This window comes from Linepithema humile, chromosome 2 (assembly GCF_040581485.1).
Source record: "Linepithema humile isolate Giens D197 chromosome 2, Lhum_UNIL_v1.0, whole genome shotgun sequence".
Classification (NCBI taxonomy): Eukaryota; Metazoa; Arthropoda; class Insecta; order Hymenoptera; family Formicidae; genus Linepithema; species Linepithema humile.
The window spans coordinates 5722785-5743984 of NC_090129.1; the positions used below are offsets into that span (position 1 = coordinate 5722785).

At 37.7% G+C, this 21200-nt stretch overlaps 2 protein-coding genes across 2 annotated transcripts in view; one reads left to right on the plus strand and one right to left on the minus strand.

Annotated features, from left to right (window-relative positions):
* MESR6 (misexpression suppressor of ras 6) overlaps positions 1-21200 on the minus strand; it is a 528133-nt gene that overhangs the window by 481763 nt on the left and 25170 nt on the right. The window lies entirely within an intron of this gene.
* Positions 1773-21200, plus strand: part of ND-13A (NADH dehydrogenase (ubiquinone) 13 kDa A subunit) — a 53126-nt gene continuing 33698 nt past the window's right edge. The window contains exon 1 of the mRNA XM_012369798.2: positions 1773-1780. The gene's annotated coding sequence lies outside the window, so the exon portion shown is untranslated. The remainder of the gene's footprint in view (positions 1781-21200) is intronic.

Sequence of the window (21200 nt, forward strand, 5' to 3'; positions counted from 1 at the left end):
TTATTGTGATAAAAAGCAATCTTAAGTTAAACTAATCTAATTTTGATAATTAGCTGCATTTACAAGATAAATCCCTTCAATAACATGCTATTTCTATGCTAAAATTCTTTAATTTTATCTGTGAAGAGTCAAATATATATCTGTAATAAATTTTAAATTTCGAAATAATTGCACAAAATTTAATTTTCTTCTTTCTTTGTTTTACTTTCGCGCTACTTTATTTTCTTTTATCCATCTGTATATTTTAACTTTCAATTATTCCAATCAGGAATCATTAGACCACAATATGTAATCTTAAATATAAATATTAAAAGTACGAAATAGATAAGATATACGTACAACACTGTTAAATGTGAAATGGGTTATAATGACGATAGGAAACGATCTTGCCGTAAAAGCGTCAGATTTCCTTGAAACAGCGTAATATCCGCTATCTATTTATTATGGGAACATCCATTGGTATTCTCGCTCGCGGACTATCGCGCAGTTTCGCCGATCGGATCACGACCCTCACGGTGTTCGTATAGGCGTAGTTACGTATCGCCTGCGAGGAAAGGCACGCCATGAAATCACGGATTACCGGTACCGCATTGCGATATCGGAGAACTCGTGGTCTAACGATGATTTATAACCGGCTTAAGTGTCAATGCCGGGTGTGTTTCGGTGGAAAGGTGCGCTCATTTCTGCAATACCGTTCCGCAAGCTGTCACCCCTCAAAGAGATCTCCCTCGCGGAACGCATTCTCGCCATCTCCTTGCGCGGAGATGCAATTTCCGCACGTGTTCCGCGTGATACGCGCAAATATTTACACTCAACGTTATAGCAGGCTATCTGGTTGCTCATAACGGGACGCTACATGCTGCGTCGCGCACGCAACGCACGCTGCGCGTACATACCACGCGAGTGCGCGCCTACCTACACATGCGACTAAATTATTTTACAGCTCGTAAAGCTCGAGCAACGAATACATTGGCCGCTAACGAGAAAGCCGCATCTATCAAGATAATAAGGATTATGGTCTCCGTCGAGATTGTAATGCACTGTTTGAGCGCACGACGGCGCGGCGCGGCTCGACCTAGTAGCGACAGAGCGCGCGGAAGCAGCCATTGGAAAATATTAGTCTGCCTTGTTCGTTAAGTTTCCCTTTTTTTCCCCGCGGCTTCTCACCACCAGTTATAAGTAAGCGATTGTTCCGCGCGATGGAAAACTTTTTCTCGCAAGGGGAAAATAATGGTCCGGCAACTCCTATTTTCTTTCGCCACTGCCTTTATCCACTTTTTATTCTTTTAGCAATTAGGAGTCTAATTATTTTCTTAATTTATACTGAACATTATGCCATAGTTTATAGTAAACCGCAGCAAGATAAAATCTCTCTTTTATTTTGAAATTTATTATAATATAAAATTCAAAACTTTGTACCATTAAACATGTAATAGCTTGATTCATTTTACGATTAACGAGAATGCTTACTAAATTTCAAATGTTAGAAATGAATTGTACTTTGCGTTGAACTCGAATTTTTTCCTCAACCGCTAAAAAACATTCCGAACATCCCTACAGCGAAACGGGAAAACTCACCTGTAAATCCCGTCGCAATTTAATCAGATAAATTAATACACGCATCGCTTCCTCCCGGCACGGCGGCACGTCACGACGCGGCGCGTCGTCTCATTATGCGCCGCGATGTGCCAAACGAGGCGCGCTCGTATCAATCTGATACATCCTAATGTAACGCACTTACGTGAAACCTATGATTAAGTCGAATCGGGTATCAACGCAGCGCAGGAGGAACAAAGGACACACCGGCACATTGTGACGGGTGCGCCGTACACGTACTCGCACGTCCCGACATCGTCATCGATCATCCGACGTCACGGTAGGGTGCGTTTCGCCGTAGCTATATCAACAGGGGATCGCATGATCCTTTCTCATTTTTTGCCAGCTAACAGTGGCCCGTCTGCCCTCTCCCTCCCTCGGTTACTCCCGCCTCGGGTTCCTTGTTCGTACCTCCCTCGTGTGCAGCTCCCACCGCCTTCGCCAAACTTCCGGTTACCGCGACTTCCGGTTGGAGGGTTGAGCGCGTCGCGCTAGCGGCCCTCACTTCCGGCTGGTCGGGACAGAACGAGGTTGCCATGGAGACCCGTTGGCCAGGATACACCCTCGGACACACCCCCGACAATATGGCCGACCTCACCCTCCGCTTCTCCCGCTTCTCCCTCGACAAGGGCGTCGACTATCTCGCTCGAGGATTTCGCAAAGGCTACCCGAAGTGGGTGGGTCGGAGAGAACGAGAGAACCCGCGATACACGGAGGGAAACCCCATGGGTTTCTGCCTGTATATCGTGAAAGGACCCTCGACCCTCCGAGTGCCACTCATGCTACCACACGGCACTTGTGATGGCGTGTCGGTGTGCGGGCTCGTACATGCGCACCGCAATTCTCGATATGTGATCTTCCTTTGTAATTGACGCGAGTTGCATGTACCATGCGCCCGGGATATTGGATTAAACCCTGCGATATATGTAAGTATGTTCGAAAATGTACGCGAAGGAAATGTACACAATCTCGCAAAAACCTTCGCCATAATTAAAATTCATCGTGATGAATGAATCTACTGTTCTTTGTTCCTACTGCTTCTATGGTTTGATTAATGCGAGCGATATTGAAAATTTTCGCTCGAAATTTTAATTTTTGGCATCGTGGCATTCAGCACGAACATTTTTCAGCTTTGGTCAAGTTCGGTTTTGGCATTATCTCTTCACAGTTATTTTAGTATTTAGTAATCCCTTGGATTTCGCATTATGTCCGTATGCATTTATTGAAACAATGGAAAAATAACATATCTCTATAAGAATAAAATTGATCCTATTTTTCAATCATTAGTAATCAAACTTTGTGAATGCAATCTACTGTAATTATTTCCAAATAAAAGACTCTGCTTTAGTTCATCAAATACGTTTCTAGAATATTGTCAGCTATTTCACATATGTCCCGTGATACAGCCAGCCTGCAGCTTTTGCATCGATGAATTCGCTACCGAAGAACAAATAGATCCATTCAGCTGGATCAATCCGCTTATAAAGAAAGAGAGAGAAAGAGAGAGGCACTGGAGCCCGCATCGATCTATTCAAATCCCCACAGAAATTAATTAGAGAACACTCGACTGCCCCTTTCGTCGAATCATTGTTTCGTACACGAGCATTCGTTAGAGCATTAATTAGCGATAATCGAAATCACGCGGTTTTACTGACGCGGAAAGCAGAAATTGCGGGTGTGCAAGCAGCGCGAAAAAGCACTTCTCCCTAGGAAACTGCGGAAAAAATAAACAGCAAAAACTCAGTCTGTCGACGTAGCTATTCTTTCAAATCGCGAATGCGGAAAGTAACGCGGTACTTAATTATCTCTGTGGATTCGACTGGAAATTTTATCGTCGCCTCTACTTACTTTTATTCGCGCCTGTGGGCGAATTCTGAGTCTCTCGAGAATAATTTTTGAAGAAAGGAAAAGGTTTCTTTGTTAGAAAATTCATTTGCATATGCAACAATCGACAATTTCAAGCATCCTTAAGTCCGCTTCCATCTATTCCAAATGTTATCAAATTACTGATTATTAAAAGCATTCAAGTTTATTTTTTACACTTTTCGTCCACTTTTGACCTTTTTAAAACGTACATATAATTTATATTTTATAATAATGTTACAGAGAATAATTTTTAATCAATCATTCGTGAACTTCATGGAGTTAACGCAATTTTTATGTCATAACTTAATGATGATTTTAATATTTGTTTGTAAATGTAGTTACAGTGCATAAAGTCTTTAATGAGCATTTATACCAGAGTTGTTATTCATAAAGAAAACATCTTATATGCAAGCGTTTATGGCATTTGTATTATGACACGAATATGATATTAAACCCAATCAATAGACAAATAATTAGAAATTATTGTCAATAGTATTATCGTGTCATTGAGGATAAATTATTCAGCATGGTATTATTAATAAATAATGGTTTGCAAGCTTGTAGTCACAAATTATAAAAATTGTCTTAGAAATTAAAATTTGTATGTCGCTTTGTTTATCTTATCTTGTATTAAAAGTTATCTTAATAATAACTTTATTATATCAAAAATTGCTTTTTGCTATATATTATAATATACTAACTTTGTTTTAATTCCTTCGAAGATTTATATCAAATAATACTTGAAAAAAAATCCCGTTTTTCTTAAATAAGAATTAATAAAGCAGTATATGAAACAAAATTTAATATTTTGCGCAATACACGACACACACACGCGTATACCGCCAATATCACAGTACCATAAATTTAAAAATGCAATTTTCGAATTAGTGAATGTCTCGTGAGGTTTAATTTCACACCGTAAGACTTGTTTAATTGCAGTTATCATATCCACTGTTGGAATAACACCAACGTTGTTGCTACACAAGTTGCGATTATTCGTTATAGTCACGCAAACAGCCTGGTAATTGTATGGTAAACTCACATTTGCAGATTGCACATGGATTGCACAATTTTGATTGCAATCGTCCACATAATCCAATGCTCAGATTTTAGCACTAATAGATTTAATATCCAATTTATACTTTTTACCATTTGCTCTTTAACAGTATTATGCATTTTCTTATTTTGTACAAATTCAAATAAGTACAAAAAAAATTTTATTAATTTATTATATAAGTTTTAATATTATATAAAAAATTATTCACAAAAAATCTCTGCAAGAATACATAATAAAGATGTATCTTCTCAAGAGAAAACTATGTAAAGAAACAATTATTTATAACAACCAGCAATTTGACTTTTTCTTTACAAAAAACCTTTCAAGAAACATTCAAGAGGAAAGTTGTTTGGACTTGTTTTAGACTGTACACGTATTCACGCACGGGGGAATGACGGCGACATCAATAATTATGAGCAGACGCGGGGATGAGGAATCGACGTCTTCAACTCTAAAATCCCCAGCCGAATCTCAGTCCCGGCGCGGCGCCCTTCAAACTCATCAGAGCAAACGGCGCGTCGTTCGCTCTTGAAAATTTCGAGTGCTCGAGCGTTGACAGCGTCGTCGTCGCCGCAGCCGTTGCCGGCGTCGCCGCCCGCATCGAATCAGCCGTCCATGTCGGAAAGGAAAGGAAGGCGAAAAACCGGCGACAAAAGGTCGTCACGGCCCAGGCATGCTCAAGAGATCTCCTGCGAGCTATCTTGAGCCGCGACGACAACGACGAAGAAGAGGAAGAAGAAGAGCGGAAGGGTGACGGCGAAAGAGGGATGTGGGCTGAACGAAATTCGGGCGTCGCGCCGCACTCAAGTGGAGAACGCCAGGCCAGAGAAAAAAAATCCATACCGAGTCTGCCGGCGTTCGGGGGGCGGGGCAAACTACACGCGGAGGGTGCCGACGACTTCCCTTCGCAGCGATGCACGAGGGCGCAAATGATAATTCGTCGGCATGGCAACGCCCGTCCTATCGCCCGTCTCGATGCTCCATGGGTATTCCCGTTCCTTTCTCTCACCCTCCGCCCGCTTCCCGATCCTCTCCAACCCTCTTTCAAACGACTCTCGTCGGACCCTACTGTACCCCCACCCTCCCCCCTCGACCGACGCTTCGAAGCCGAACGAATGGCGCTCATGAAACCGTGTTTTCTTCCTTTTGAAGATCTTCAGCCGGGTGCACTTGCCACCCTCGAGGCCAACAGGGAAAACCCGACGAGGGTAACGGTAGAATGAAAACGCATTAGGAAAGCCTAGCTTGGTCTGTTGCTACGGCAACAGCCCGGGAGGCTCGACAAGGAGGACCGGGTCGATCCTGCCCTCGGTCGCAAGCAGAGGCAGTCGGATAACCTTGAAATATGCCTCCCCCTCAGATAGTTTCACTCGCCCGACAACAAAGGTGTGGAATAGGGTGGCGCGGCATGAAAAATGCGGTGTCGACTTCTGGTGTAAACTTGTGCAATGCACACTCGAGTGAAACAATCATGAAATACGTTTTCAAGCTTGAAAACTTCGAGACATGCTCGGAAATATCTTCTCTTCGTGGAGAAAATATCTTCTTCTTACAATAATCTTGTTTTTTTATACAATAAACTTTTTTATATCGTTTGAAAGTTCATATGATAAACTCATTTATACAAATATTTTCTTGAATAGTAAAAATATTTAATAAGATCCGATAAGAATTTTCTTAAACTTTATAAATCGTAACTTTCTATAAAAAGATTTATTCCATATTTTAATTGCTCTAAGACGATTTAACCTACGCAAATAAATGTAGATAGCGACCTTGCTGCAAGATGACAGAAAAAAGATATAACCCATAAAAATATTTTCTAGAATTCATGGACTATAAAATGAAAAGACTGCGTGCATGATTATGGCTTTTACGGTGGTGTATATTTTATATATATATAATATTTAAATTAGAGAATTATATCTCATCTTTTCCAAGTAAAAAATGAAAAAAATAATTATATATATATAATTAATATAATCATCGCAAACTGATAGAAATCGTCATAAAAAAATCTTAATTGCCTAGCAGCATTTAAGTTTTTTTAATAAAAGCGAGAGAGAAAAATCTTTGCTGCAATATTAAATATGTCCAAGAAATTAAGAAAAACATTCGCTGCCGCATATCATTCATGACTTATGCGTGTAAAAAAGAAGAAGAAAATGAAATAAAGTGATGCGCTAGACTGCGTACGAAAAAAAACGAGGAAGATATTCCAGACCAACGAACATTTTTGCGATATACCATCAGAATTCCGTAATGAGTTGTCTTCGTAATAATAACCTGGGTTTCTGAACGATGTAGATCGTAGACGATCACAAGTCTCGTACTACATTCTGATAGCCAATTTGTCGCGATCGCTGGATCTCGATTAATATTCAAGTTCCGTTGTCTGCTGGCGTCCCTTACGCGGCGACAGCTAAACGCAGCTTGCATGCACGACGCGTATGCAAGGCATAATTATTTTTAATTAAAAGCGTCTCCTCTCTTCGCAGAGTCGATACGTTCACGCGATTATATCTCCTTCTGAACGTCAGACATATCCTCACAGTCCTCACAGTTTAAATCGTTACTTAACAAGCTGAATATTCTTGTACCGTCGTTCATGACGATTGCAACATTTCTCATTAAGTTTATAATTTGCGTTAATTGAATTCATGTTGCATGAATTCATGTTATGTAAATGCATTTATTTTTGAAAACTACATAAATCCGTTCTACTGATTAAATGCTACGTTCACATTTCTATTAGCACTTTGGAAAATTTATATATTCGTTGTTTTGTCGCGATTAATTGGTGTAACATTAGTAAAAATAATTTCTATATTTTTAAAATAATATTTTATATTATGTTCTTATTTGGCATATAAAATTATGAATAATATAAAGGGATGTCGAAAGTAAAATGGCGCAGAACAGTATTGACGAGGCAATTCGTTGAATTGCGAAACCGGGAAGAACAAAATTAATCAAACGTGAAAACGGTAATAAGGAAATTCTGAACCAGTTGACAGTCGTTATCAGCTACCGCGTGCTTGGTTTATGCTTACTGTATTGATTTTTCTACAAAAAATTAATTTATTTGACATGCATATTGGTCACTGTAAACCAGAAATTTCTGTCTTTCGAATCGTAAGTATTGCCAGCAAGTATTGCATTTATAATTTTACGTCTCAACAGCTTTCATTTAAAAAACAGTTTTTTATTTATTATTTTATGTTCAACAGGGTGTATTTTTTTCTCTAATTTGTATATTATAACAAAAAAATATGTAAATTTACTAATACATTAGCATAATTAATATCCATAAAAAAACAAATTATTGATTCCACATCTGCGAATACGCATAAATGAAACGCTCAATCAAAAAAAATTGTAAAAAAAGAATAAAAAATTGAAAACATAAAAATTGAAGCGTGATATTAAAATATATATGCGGCCTCCATATAACGTTGCATAACTTCTGAATAGCGGTAGCGATAGCGATCTTATAGCACTAACGAATCACGTCAGAAAAAGCGAAATGCATCAGAAAAAGAGTTTTGCATCGCTTTATCAATTTCTGTTCCTACGCTATACTGGTAACATCATTAATTTTTGCCGCTACACGGCTTGTCCGACAAGTTGTCGAAGTAGCAATTCCATCGATAATTTTCACTCAATCTTTCCGTTCATTCAGTGCGACTGACATTTCTCGTTCAAGGAGAGAGGAAAAAGATAAGTCGTATCAGCACCACTCTGACATTTCCGTGAACTACATGCCATGCGGAATACAGATACGTAGAGATGACAGAGAGATAGTACTATACGAGGGGCGTCACATTGAAAAGCAAAATCTCATTTTCATCAACGCGGAGAACAGATAAACGCGTGTTCCATAAAGTTGAAAACAATTTCATTTTTAAAACAAAATTTAATTAACATTCTATTCTGAGAAATACCTGATTGTTTGATTCTGATATTAATAATTTATGTGCTCATATATAACGGCATATGTACCGTTTTAATACCTATTTGTATTTATAAGCCCATAATTAAAATCCAACGGAATACCACTTTTCAAAATTGCTTACAATTCTTTTAAAAAAATATTTGTAATATAAAGTTCAATCAAAGGATATAAAATAAAAGAAATCAATCGATGTCCAAATCAATAGATTTGATAGATTACTTTTTGAAATAACTTTAAATAATTGTAAGATTAATGTTTTTCTCTGAAAAATGTTTTCTTCCAGGCATCTGCATTTTGTCAATTTTGAAGGGAATTAAAAATTTTTGCATAACATTTTGGCCTTGAATCCGCTCTTCCAAATCGTACAAGCTAGCCGGCTATAATCAAATGAGCAGTATCACGCCACTCCCAGCGGATTACGTGAGCAAAGCAGCCACATGCATTTCGATCCACTGATGTATTACGCGTGTACCTGTACGTACACCTACATACGACCGAGCTCTGGACCAGTCAAGCCGGTCTGCCGTTCGGTTCCTGGTTCCTGGTTCCTATGTCCCTTCCGTGCAAAACTTTCAAGGCAATCCTCTTCCAAGCGACATGCGGCCCCGGTCAATCCACCATAATTTCACAACATAAAAAGACGAAGCTTCTAGCAAATACGCTATGTTTTCGAGGAAACCGTATGAGAAAGGAATTTTGGAATATCAGGTAATAACGATATGAAGAAGAGAAAAGTCCAACTATTAAAAAATGATATAAAAGAGAGAGAACACAGAGAATGGAAATATATAATAATAATAACATATCATTAATTTATCAAAGAATGTGCAATATCGAGCGATATTAAATAAAGTTTATTTTAATTAATATCAGCTAATTTCACCAATCTCATTAGTATGCTTATTACGTTCAGAGACACGATCGATAAGACGATGCACTGTTTATGACGCTCTGATCGGCAAGTGTTTTGCGCCAGTATAAAAAGAAAAGAAAAAAATGATAAGGTGGAAGAACCTGTCGTGCGACTCGCGTCCAGAAAAGAAAAAGAAAAGCACATGGCCGCATGGTCGATGTCGTTACCGAACGGAAATGAGGAACGATTCGAGAATGGTTAGGCCAGCGTACCGCGGAATATGTACGTCTAACGAGGAGGAGGAGACCCACACGTGTACATTGTGACCGATGATTGCACATGTCTGATGATGGATCGCGCGTAACTTCACCGGCGATTACATGCAAAAGAGGGCGAGGAAAATTCTCAGTGTCTTTCGATTCCGGGATCTACGCTACCGGTCAGCATTACGATCCATCTACGATTTCTCGTAATGATATCGATAACGACGTCGGATACGCGCCAAAAAAGCGCTCCAACCAACGAGAGTGCGTCGCAGACAGGGGTGGAGGCCAGCTGCTGATTACACACTCATCAGTCGAAGGATCGGTTCTCTCGGGAAGTTATATAGCAAGTGGAAGTGGCCGTGGCGTGGAGAGAACTCTCCCGGGCCACCTACCGCTCGGCGTAATAATATCGACAGCGATCGGCGGCAGCGTAAGTAAGCAAACATAAACCACGCTCACCAGGCACCTGAAGCCTAAAGCGCCTCGTGGAAGCCGAGATCGAAGTGGAAAGGCTATTATCCGAGCTAACGGTGACCATTAGCGGTGAGCCGATTTATCGGAACGATGAGTAGGCGTGATTTTTATATAAATCTCGATTTATCCAACTCTTACAATTTTATATTATTTTCAAATACTAAAGAAAGATATTTTAATGTAATATATATAACTGCTTCTTAAGCATGTTTAACAATTGTTAATACAATATAAACCATGCTTTTGAAAATATTATATGCATTCTATTGTCATATAACTACTAAATATTGAGGAATCGTATCGTGATGTATGCAGTCAAGTTAATCTTGTCGAAAAATAATCTAATGGAAAAATTTATGGAAAATTTTCTTTTAAATATATTCTCAATATGCAACCATATACGTATTATGACTATACTAAAAACAAAAAAATATATAAATTCTCGGGATATCAAGCAAATATTGCCAAAATATAGTTGACTATAGACTTTAGAGATTAGACGTTAGCCAAGTATTTAATGTATTATATTATATAAAATACTTCGTCAATATATCTTTTCAATTTATTCATGTCTCAAGTGCAATTGTAAGTGATTGCTTCCCAAAAAAGACAAGCACAAAATATTAATTACTCGTAATCATTAACTAGTGTAATTTAATTCAAAGAAATTTTCAAATAACAGAAAGATTTATATCATGCGAATGTATCAAGTTCTTTAATATTAATGTAAAGAATATCTTTAAAGCAAGAAATACTTCAAAAAAAAAATATATATACATAATTAAAATTTCCTATAATATCTATAATATGATTATATTTTACTCAAAATTCACTTTTCAATTTAAACGATAGAAATTTACCAATAAAAATCTTATATCAACTTCATCCAAAAGCATAACCGATAGCCGACGGACTTGTATATTTTAGGCCTACAGAGTAGCCACGAACGATACTCATTAAAAACATTGCTAATTAATAAAATTGTTTAAAGTTACTTTATTTTTCTCTTGTGTCATTCTCTTTCTTCATAGTAAATTTTGAATGTGCAATCTTAATTGAGAACATAATTTTGTATTAATTGCAAGATTTACTTGTCATAAAATATTAATAATATTATAATATAATGAGTATAATTATCATGAAAATTCAATCATTCGCCACCGCTCTATAACACTGATACATGTTCACGATAATAATGTAAGTACCTGAGACTTATAAAATACAAATATAGTACTAAAACACGTTATCGATTTTCAATTACCTACGCATATCGCATCGATATAAATACGAGTTTGCATCGCATGCACGTAACTTCGTATCAAATATTTAATAAACTGTAAATTGCGTGTTTTTTGTTGAGGAGAAAAAAAATTGTCGTCAGAGATGGATATGATGTTTCGCTTATGGTAACTGTATTTCAGCAAATTTCTAGTCCACATTCACGAGATAAACGAGACGATAATAACAAACGATACGCTGTTACGCTGCTATAAGCTAAATTACTGCGACGTGTCTAACGTTATCGTTCTGTATCACGTTATCTATTACGCTATCGAGCAGCGTGGGTTGATCGGCAGGTTCTTTGCTAAATCGACCCATTATCCAATATACATAGGAATTACTATCGGGATCATTGTGCGATCTGGAGGGAAGGTTATTTTACTGCGAGAGTGTAGAGAACGTATTCTCGTATTCTTAGTTTTCCTAAATGCAAAAAATGAAACATACATAACACAACCGCTGGTCGGTTAATTTTTATACCCGACAATTTGTTTTGAAAAATTTACAACCAGTGAATGATCGTACTTTCTTCATACTATGACAATTTAATTAAATATTTCTAAAAAAAAACCCTTTGCATATTAAAGTCATTTTAAGTTTTTTTCTTTCTTTTTTTTTAGCGAGAATAACAACTTGATATAAAGCTTTAGCTTCTCGAAATAAAGATCGCTATATTGACACTCTTCCTGATAAGTTAGCCGTCGCCGAAAACTCATACACTGTTAAATCGAAAGGGTTGGTTCCAAGAATTAAGTATAATTAATTAATACGATATATGATCAAATTACATGTTGCCGCATTGGCGATACCGATGTATCTCTATATTTCACGATAGGCGACGGCAGGTAAAAACGCCTATAACCGACCAAAAAAATGCGCCCTCTCATTATAAAGTAGCCCCACTTATCTCGATTACGCGGCTTTCTTTTTTAATAGGGCACTAATCGATCGATCGCCATACACAAATCGAGTCAGAGTACACCTTGCGATTTGGGAGCTGGTTATCGGCTTCTCCTGCCGCGATAATATGTTTAATCGACGTAGATTAACGATCGCTGCTGTTCGACCCTTTTTTTAAGATTACTGATTTCATATTCATTACGATCATATCCATCTCATTGATTTTTGACAGATATTCCTTATAATCACTTTTAATGTAGTCAGATCGTATTCACAAGCTTATCTTTAATAACTTTAATATCCACTATAATTTTGTTGACAAAATTGCAAAACATTGCGTAAAATATTAAAATATAGATTCTTCGTAAAAAAATAGTAATAAGTAACAATTCGTAAATTCATCGCTAAGAGTTCACATTATAAACAGCACCATATATCGCAGTCGAGTAAACTCAATATATCCCCGTGTGGAAAAATTTTCGTTCTAACACTGCACCAACCAAATAAAATTACGGACACGATTTCTCTCAACTGGAAGTATTCTTCGACGAGAAATTCTAAGAGCCGCGAGGATTCGACGAAATACTCGACGAAGGAGTCGGCGAAAGACTCGGCGAAAGAATGCAACAATGTCGACCGGATGGTTTGCACGTGACAGCAGGCCGGCGATCCGCGTAAGGAAGTTTCTTAACGGCACGTACGTGTCGACGTACGCTCACGTACGGTCCGTGCCGCCGCTGGGATATCCAAGTACTCACGTGTGCGATATCCGACCCGAATACACTAGCCCCCTTGTCGATTCAAATTTCAAGGAGTATTCCGTCAATACAATGCCAAGAAATTCAGTTATGTTCAAATGTAAAATTTCTATTATTTTTAATTAGTCTCCGGATCAATATTTTTTTGCCATCGTCAACAATAACAACAGAAATTAAAACTTTTCGCTCTAAATGATTTCTTTTCTATAAAGAAGAAAATAGTTTGTTCCGTTTTATGATACTCGCTGCGTAGAGCTATTCAATAAGCAAGTGACATAAACTGCAAATAACGATAAAGCGTCTATCAACGTAGAATGAATAACGAGCGTAAGAGCATCGCGAGTTTTCATATTCATCACGAATCACGCCGCGGGTAAGACGCTCGACAATTTCTCAGAATATCCGTTTCAATTAAAGATTCTTCTTAGCATGTGAGAAGCACGCATCATGCGCAGGACGGAAGAGCGATTCGAATGAATTAGAGATTTATTTACAATTACAGTGGAAGGTTGATGAAGCGACAACAGTGTATAAAGCTCATCAAGATCGCGCAGCGAGAACTTTGCACTGTGTTATTATCGATATTGATTACAGATGTGTAACCCAGTCGCCGCCTTCCAAACCTTAAGAAATACGCTTAATTGTAAATGAAGCGAGCCGCAATTTACCATGTTTAATTGAAAACATGCTCAACAAGCAGCACTGATTACTTTCTTGAGACGACGTAAATGATTGATGCAGCGATTCTGATCGATCCGGCAGTACAAGTTAAAGCCGCGCAAGCTAGAACATTCACATACATATTTCTAATACTACCCGCAGAGTAAAATTCAGTGTTTCATCACAGATTTAAAATGGCAACGTGAAACTCATTATGATCATCCGTTAGATAAATAAATAATTTCTGGGATTGTACGAGTCAATGAAATTTACATTGAAATTAACTTTTTTTTTTATCCATCTTCTTGGTTTAAAAGCATAATGCTATTTTCTACATATAATCTGCCTAGAATATATTTATTCATTATTATTAAACGAGAAATTGTACACAACTCAATCTTAATTCTCTTATTTACTTCAATTAATCGTTCATTTCAGAAATATTTATGCTTTTTCAAACAGAGGCCTCTACCTTATCACTCATATATCAACATTATAATATTGAAAAGCGTGAAAGATAATCAAAATTAATCTGTATGTCTCGAAGTATGTATAACGGCAAAGCAAAACCTGCTACCACAGATCAAACCTGTCTACCGGAGAACTCATGAGTTTCATTTCTCGAAATGGCTCACTATATCGCAATCTACAGCGTAGACTGATCGAGGAAAAACTGGCGTGATGCCAATCGTATCCAGCAGAGAAACGGAATGATCGAAAAGCCCGAGTATGTCAATAATGCGGAAAAGTAAATCACTGCAGGCATGCCGTCGCATGATTCTCGAATACCTTTGACGGATCAATAATTGGGTGAAGATGATAGCCGCGTCTGATAATGTTCGAGCATCAATAAAAAGACGTTCGTCGCATCCGAAGAAACTGGTTCCCAGACGAACCTACGGTTAGCGATCCGCGAATCGACAAGCACGAGAATTTCCTCGCGTTTCTTTAGCGAAACGAGGAGCAAATTCACATCAAGCGCGCCGACGGTGTACGTGTAGAATGACACGTGGAACACGATACCATACGTCCATGACGTACATTACAATTTGTTCGAACATGATGCTCGAACCATTTATAGGAGTACAATAGTGATTTCATGAGATGCGATCATCATTTTCACATGGAAACAAACATGAAATGAAAGAAAAAGCGATAGGAGGCAATGCGTTTGTGGGAACTATGATGATTGCAAAAGTGTAAAATAAAATCTTTGAGAATCGTAAAGTCTCTTCATAAATTTTATAAGTCACAAAATTATTGGTTTTCGAAATGTTTGTGAATATACTAGTGATCATACCCGATACATCAATAACACATTAATTTTTTTCGTAAAATATCTGTCGGATAATTAATTTTTAAATCAAATAAATTCGCCCCGCCCACAAAAAAATTTTGAATTTGCACAAAGTGGGAAGAGGCTAGCTAGGCAGACGTTAAAAAAGTTATGTCTTTGTTTCGGTTTGTGTAATCTATGATAAAAAAATCATTACAAAATCAGAAAATAGAATAATTGCATAAAAAAGAAATTATAAAATGATAAAATTATTGTATATTCCCGATTTGGAATAAAAGAATGCAAAAGAGAAACAAGCAAAGATTCCCTAAATGGTAATTGCAAGTCTATTAAATTTTATTGACGTTGCTGAGCCAGCATATTTGGCACAAAACACGTTCAATTCCATTAGGGAGACAAGAGTGCTTCTTTCTTTTGTTTCTCACTCAACGAGGAAGACGAAGTAGTAGCGGTGACCAGAAAAAGCGTAGAAAGATATTCAGAAATGGGTGCATTTCCTAATAATTGTATTGATCCAATTATTTTCAATAATAACTCCATATTCAATGCTTTCAAAAATACAAGATATCTTCAATAGTTAATAACAATTGAAAGTGCTGATCCCTCGTTATCGTACATTGCGCAAATTTATAGCAATACTTTTTCTCGCACGAATAAATCCAGTTTTAAATTAGTTACAAATAATTACAAATAATTTATACATGCGCAAAGTCGATTAAATTTTCAAAAATATACATTATAATTCTAAATTTGTCAATCATAATGCATTCTATTTTATTCTGCTTATTTATTTGTTTAAGCAAGTGAGAAGAATTTAAAAAGTAGTTAAAGATATTTACATATTATTACGTTTAAAATTTATTATATTTTGCTAGAAGTGTAATTTAGTCGCGTAAAAACTTCAGACATAAGCTAAGCCATTTGAAACTATTTTAAGAAAAGACAAAGACAAAAGAAGGAAAAAGCTATTCTTACTCTGTTTGACTGTGAGATGAGAAATCATTAATTTTTCATCATTTTGCGTCACCGATAACCAAATATCCTGTATATCAACGAAGTTGCGTAAAAAAGTGTATAAAATGAAAGGCGCAGAGGAAACTAATAAGTATAACGTATACATATATTAAAAATATACGAAAATTCTCCTAATTTTACCTTATTACTATAAACATATTTTTCATTAAACATTATTTCCGAAGAAAATATAATCATCAAATATGATTTTCTTATGTAACATATAAGTGAACGCGAAAATAATGTAATATATACATATGTACAATAATGTACAACAAAAACAAATAATTTTTATCAAAATTAAAACAGAATATTATATATAAAAAATAATAATAGTTTATAATAATTAAGTAATCGCGTAATCATAAAGTGCACAAAAATTTAACTGAATTCACGTAATTTTCATGCATTTAACTAAACAAAAGTATAAAATTAAAAAACAGTACTATATTCCTTTCAACTTTACTCGACAATACTTGACGATTAAATGCAATTTTCTTGCCGGAAAGACTAAATTTAAGGTGTGAAAACCATAACAATGCCCTGAATATTCATGTTGGGAACTGTAGTATGGAATAGCAACGATTTGATTTAGTTCTGCTCTGCGGAGCTTGGTTCGAGTTCACGAATTTGACCTCACGAAAAAAGGAAAGTGTGTGCAAGACAGCGTGTTTTCGTGGAATGGACCGGATGATAAGGCCATTAAACCGCAATTAGGAGGCTTTCGTCCTTTATTACACGGTGCTTGACGATCGTCCGATACGTCGACCTGTCGTATAATTCACATAACACAAAACAAACAGGAAGCAATGTGTCGCAGACCGAAGGTTGGCGCCAACTTGGCGTTGATATCATCTTAGCTCTCGTCTCTAAACTTCACATTCGCTTCTTGGAGCATAATATCGCGCGTCGGTAGTTGTATGTTAGTCTCAAATAAGACATCCGAAATTATTAACGTTCAAGAGCACGCTTGAGTTAAAGCAGAGTATGCTGCCAACTGTTATTTTCTCGAACATAACGAGAATAAATATGTAAAAGAGAGAGGAGACGCGGTACGCAAAATTAAAACTGTGCCTCTCTTTGCGCCTCGTGTCACACAAATAGAATCCAATGAATGTCAATTAACTCTAGCGAATCTCTTTAGCTATACGCTAAGAACAAATAGCATGACGAGTAAATGCCGTGAAAAGCTAGAACGATTCGCACATAAAAAATTGTCGCGTCCCGGTATTTTACACTTTACCGCGTATGCTGTATGCGGAAATCCAGGCGTAAGCGCCGCGACGCCTTCCCTACACGACGACTTCGCGTCGCTGGTATTCATCACGCGCTCATTAATTTTCGCGACGAGTCAAAAGCTTTGTTAATTGGTGGCGTAATGACGTCTTTCCTAATTACGCTCCATGAAGACACACCTGAAGCGCCTGAACCAACCCTTTCCCTCTTCTATCCGACTAGCCCTCACTCGCTGTCTTTCTCTCGTTCACTCGTTGCGGATCCATTATCGTTATTAACGTTAACGCGAGTGCTTAACCGCGTCGTTTCCCATTTGTCGCTTTTGTGAGGACGCTGTAGATCCGCCGCGGCTTTAATGTCAGAAAAGCTCTCTCGGAAAGGAAGAAAGAGCGGCAGAAGAGAAAGAAATAGTGAGCGGGAACAAGAAGAAAAGTGCACGCTCACCGCGTTGCAACTCTAAAAGCATGCAAGCGAGAAAAGAAAGAGACCGATGTAAAGGACAGAAGAGGAAAGTCCAACAGCTTTGAACTGCCGGAAGAAAAGCGCTAAAAAGCATCGACATTTTTTCAACGAACGCCTTCGTCGCGACACGAGCGCGCTTTACAGCGACGCGTTTCTTTTTCAATTCTAATGTAGCTTGTTGTCTTTTACGCGTACGTCACTATTTAAAAACTGCACTCACGAGTCATCCATTTCCGCGGTATCATTATAAAGTCAATAAATAATACGCATATTAAATAAAATTGATATTAATTGATATCAATGCCAAAATTGAGAATATATTTTCAAAAAACAGCACACTGGCATAAACTGCCGTATTATTTTGCAGAAAATTTAATAATTTATCGTATTTATTGAAATAAAAGATATTTTTTTATCATTTCGCATGTTATGTTTATATTTAAATTATTATCATTATTATCTCTTTGACAATTATCTACGATTAAAGCATAAATATAATATCTCATTAAATAATCTTTATTTGTATTAAAGTAAATTAAAAAAACAAAATGGTTATCTGCTTTCTTTAACTTTGCGGTCTCACGCACTTTATTAAGGGAGGTTAGTTATACCGGTTGTGGGTGTGAGTTCACGAAGACCGGTTTCATTCCATTGAACCGATCTTCAGCACATCTAAGGACCGAATTACGTATCGCAAAAGAGAGTACAGACTTCTGTAAAAATTCATCTAGATTTTCACTCTCTAATTTAATAAATCTAATTTTCTAAAATATCGTAATATTGAAATAATATACGAAAAAAAAAGAAAATGCAGCAGAATTATAGCAAAAATTATTTTTGTCGAAAAGTAATTAAATTATAAACTACATAGATGCAGTTATAAATTTGAGTAAACATCAAATATGTTTTCCAACAAACAAACGAGACCAGTATTATACATTTTGTTCGCTACAAAATCTTCGCAGCGTGTATTAAATGAAGAAAGGTAACTGCTCTAGCACAAAACGATATGATTTTCTCATAAAAATACTCGGTCATTGAGAGTTTATTGGTGGTGTTGCGGCGAACAAGGTTCCAGCGCGAGCGTACGAAAAAGCAGCGAAAGCGAACACCTGGTATCGGTATCAAATATCGCGGTCACGTATGCGGCAACCAAGTTTTCGGCTGTTTGTCGTATAATCGTGAAACTTACGATTATCGTCAACGCGAAATACCGGAGACGGGTGGAGCGACCGCACTAATGGCGACGTACACCGTACCGAGTCTGGCCCAAAGACCGACCGACCGACACGACCTACGTCGGCCGGTTCGGCGAGCTCGTAAATTCAATTAGTCCGCAAATATCTGCCGGACCGCAGCGCGATCTTCTTCTTCCACCGCTTCTCCCGCGACTCCTACTTCCCTTTTCAGCCTCGCTACCTCCTGGCTTCCCTTACCACCTCTTTATCTCGACCGAGAGCGGGAATTCGCCCACTTTTGTTCTTTGTTCCGTGGCACTTCCTTTAGTCGCCTCCACCTTTACCGCGCCTTCTCTTTTTATTCCTGCACTCGGCTAGACATCCACCCTTCATTCTCCGCGCTATCCATTCTTCACCGTGCTCGCAAAAAAAAAAAGAGAAGAAAGGAAAGGAATAATTATTGCGCACTGCGGGACATGCCACCGTGAACCGTACTCGAAGGAGATACAAAAATTTCACCCTTGGACGATGAATAGGCCTGACCGCACGGCGGATATCAAGTTTATTTGGATCCGTAATAGAATTTCGCTTCTACGCTCTAAAGCAAGACGTCGGGTGAAAGGTAGGTCAATGTTTTGTCTCGGCTGATGAATAAATAAAACGATCTAAACGATCTAAACTGCAAAAATAGATTCAAACTCCGAACGACTGAGCAAATTGTTGACAAATTAGTTGCGAAACATAGGTTTGAATATATTCTACTAGAATATACATTCAGACTCAGCGCGCGCGATTTTACTCACTTTGGTTTGCAACTTTATGACAGCAAAGCGATTACGTTGCAAGCATAAAAATCATTTGTTGAAATGACTATTGAGAAACGTATTTCGATATCTCGTTTGCAACCAAGTTGATAGTAAATTGAAGCAATAAAGTCCGTTTGCGAGACTGGCGATTATTGGAATTACGAGGGAGTAACGTTCGCGCTAGGCAATTTCGATAATACGAGGCCAGCAGCGAAGCCGAAGCACCGTGATTTCTGAACGCGGGAGCCGGTGGATGCCTGCCAGCTAAAAGAATAAGGAGGTTAAAGTGCCAAAGGAACGCGGCACCGTAGCAAATAGCTAATTCGTACTCTGCGTACGCAGAGATTTCCTCTCGCCACACAGGTCGAACTTCTCAGCGAGGCGTTTCGACATCGAAAAATTCGTATCTTTCTTTTTGCGCGCGCGCACGCTTCGAAAGGGCTTTCGGCTGCCGCTGTTAACGTTCGATGATGTTTCTATTGCAGATACGATCAGCAGAAGAACTATGCTCGAAGGTTATCGGCAACTCCCACATCGAGAGCTCATTCTATATCCACGAGATACTAGGTTGCATCGCGGCTTCTGAATCTGAAGCCGCGCAACACGAACAATCGGTCGCAAACAAGCAAAAAATTATTCTACCAGCCTGCTCCTCTACATATTATTTCCAAATAAATTCAGCAATCTATAAATATGTAACATACGATCTACCCAGCTGCTTGATTCAAAGATTTATGAAAAAAACAAATATGCTCAATATCTTTCCAAATAAGTCTTATTTTTGTAATAATAGCATTAATAATTATTATAAACTTGTTAGAATTGAGAACTATTTACGTAGCTATTGATAATGAACAATAATTATCTTTTTACCGCTGGAAAATATGATATTGTAATTATTTTTTTATTGCAATTATCTCAATAGACGCTAAAGGCCCAAGTTGAAATTATCATACATACATATAAATGTCATTTTATCAGTTAACAACTATAATATTTACGTGATAGTCATTATCTGATTATTAAGACATTATTATTAAATTTAAAGCTGGAAAGTATCGTGATATTATTACTTCATTCATTGATGTCATTATAATTATTATATCTCAAGATACCTTATACATACGCTAAACACGTGCCCATTTCGAAGCAAACGACTGGACCTTTTATCTCGGCTATTAACGAGCTCAGCTACTAATGAGAGAAAATATCTCAAGCGACTGATAGCAACCACTCGGATCGGTGTATATTTGCCAGTACTCGATACTATGCGCTGCACAGTGAAAAACTTACGAGCGATATAAAAATAATCCAATAACGCGGAAAGAGACTTGAAATCATTTGATGCGCGCGGTCGGGCAATCAGTCATCACTCCTGCGGGGGGAGGCGGGGAGTGATTTTCCGTTGATGGCGATTTATCGATTGTGTATCGAGATGATTACGCGTTAGCCGGAGGCTCGAGCACGCGTTTACGAAATTGATTGAACTCTGTGTGTGTAACCCCGTAATTTCGTTAACTATCGCGAAAAAAATTATAAGG